Source organism: Tupaia chinensis, unplaced genomic scaffold (genome assembly GCF_000334495.1).
Source record: "Tupaia chinensis unplaced genomic scaffold, TupChi_1.0 Scaffold000350_1, whole genome shotgun sequence".
NCBI lineage: Eukaryota > Metazoa > Chordata > Mammalia > Scandentia > Tupaiidae > Tupaia > Tupaia belangeri.
The window spans coordinates 1,596,708-1,599,273 of record NW_006159844.1 but is presented as its reverse complement, the minus strand read 5'-3'; positions in this window follow the sequence as shown (position 1 = coordinate 1,599,273).

The following is a 2,566-nucleotide window of genomic DNA, read 5'->3' as shown; positions in this document are numbered from 1 at the left end:
ATTTACCCTATAGAAAAAACGTCTCCAAAAAAAAAAAAAAAAAAAAAAAAAAGAATGGATCAAAGATTATTCAGCATTGCAGAGAGGGATTCTGTAAATTTCAAATACTAAAAGATTTTCAACATATAGATGAAGCTGGATAAGACCAAGGTCATTATATCTGGGAAAAATCTAAACAAGTTACAACACTGTTGATGGATAGACAGTTGGTATATGAAGAGAGGGAAGAGGCATACCTCCTACTCTATGACGTGTCTTAAAAGTACCTGGTACAGAAAATGTTTCCAAGGTGGTATTGAGACAAAAGCAGTGCCCAGACACCCTGTTGCCTTCCTGGAGCTGTGGGGGTCTCAAGGAATGCTGCCCCTCAAGATCAACACTTGGAAACCAAGAAATTGGTTGCAAAAAGTTTTGAGACATTGAAATTTTACTGGCATTTTGATCGTTGAGTAGTTTATTAACTCTCATTTAAGGATACTAAAGTCAAATTCTACTTTCTATAACCAGGCCTCTGTAGAGACACTCTATGTCTCTCCCTCATTGAAAACATTTGACCCAGCAAAGGAGATTGTAACCAATAAGAACTATTAGAAACCAACACAGCCCAGCATCATTCAAAAGGGTGATGAAACCATCAAGACTTTAACCTCATGGGTTTCAACTGCCTCTGAGGATATATCCTCTTTTTTATTTTATCAACTTGGTCTACTGAGTCAACCTCTCCAGAGAAGTCAGTTCATCTTTTACCCCCGGGCTTTCCTTCTGGACTTTGTTCCACCAACAATTGTTTTCTGCTTCCTTTAAAGAAAAAGATAAGACAGCCAAGGTTCATCACCCATTTACTCCTTGGGGCCCACTATCTTCTGAAGAAAAGAAAAATGACAACTTCAATCTCCTGGAAATTCTTCTAGATAGCTCTGGTTCTGCTAAAAAGAAGACATCATATTTCTATAGTAATTAGGTAAAAATTTCCACCCAGAAGGGACAGCAGATGGTATGGTGGTTAAGGGCACTGGAATCTCACATGGCCGACTGCTGTTCGAGTCCCAGAGCTGGTAGCTTGCTTTCTCACTTTCCCTCTCTCTCTCGCTCTGTCTCTCTCTGCTTAAATGAAAATAAATAAAGTTAAATAAAATAAAATAAAATAAAAAGAAATTTCCACTAAGAATATAGACCATCTAACTAAGAATTGTTTTATTTAATATTATTTGTTTATTTTAATTTGACCCAAAATGGACAGAGCGAGAGAGAGTTGAGAAAGCATACTGCCAGGTCTGGGACTTGAACCAGGATTAGCCTTATGGGAGTCCAGCAACCTTAACCACCACACCAACTGCCAGCCCCTATTTATTTATTTCAATTTGACCAGAGAGGAATAGAGTGAGTGAGACTGAGAGAGGGAGAACCAGAAAGTGAGAAAGCAAGCCGCCAGGTCCCAGATGTGAAGCACAGTCTGCCATGTGAGAGTCCAGCGCCTTAAACCACCACACCACCTACCAGCCCCCGAGGACAGGCTACTTTCTCACTTTCCCTTTCTCTCTCTCTCTGTCTCTCTCTAGTGAGTGTGTGTGTGTCATCTGGCAAGATTTTAAAAATAATAAAAAGTAAAAAATAAAAGTTGTTCCATCAACAACTTTTAGGCCTGCCTCCCTGATAGATTTAAGGTGACAGAGTTGCCAAAATATATTCCAGGAGACTTTATCTTTCTATACTCTATTTGGCATTCTCTAACCACCCAGATAAACATGTGATTTAAATGCCCAAGATCCCGAGGAACTGGAGTGCCAGGGAAAGTGGATGATAGTGTGATGAGACTCCTCCCCTCGTGCATGCATGTGCTCTCTACTGTGAATGAATAAATTAAATATATGTATATATCTGAGGTGCCAGCAGGTGCTGTTGTAAAGACACTGGACTCCCACATGATGGTCAACTACAGTTCCAGTCCCAGACCTGGTGACTTGCTTTCTCACTTTCTCTCTCTCTCTCTTTCTCTCTCTCTCTCTCTCTTTCTTTCTCTGTGTCTGGTGAGCACATATGCCCTATAGCCAATTAAAAAATAGTAAGGGGACCAGCAGTTAGCGTAATGGCTATATCGCTGGACTCCCACGTAGTCGACCGTGGTTCGCGTCCCGGACCTGGTGGCTTAAAACTCACGCCGGGCGCGTGTGCGTGTGTGCCCAAGGTCCCGAGAGAATGGAGGAGAAGGGATTGCAGCGTGGCCATCCCCCCTTGGGGGTGATTTCTCGCTTTCTGTCTCTCTGTCTCTGTCTGTCTGGTGAGTGCATGCGCCCTATAGCAAAAACCTCTAAAAAAAATAGTAAGTAAAATTAAATAATTTTTTTTTGAGAGGTTTTTCGCTACAGGGCGCGTGCGCTCGCCAGACAGACAGAGAGAGACATAGAGACAGAAATCACCCCCCAGGGGGGATGGTCACACCACAATCCCTTCTCCTTCATTCTCCTCTCGGGATCTTGGGCACATACGCACACGCGCCTGGCGTGAGTTTTTTTTTTTTTTTTTTTTAATTTTTTTGGGGGGGGGGGTTTTTTTTTTTCGTTTTGGG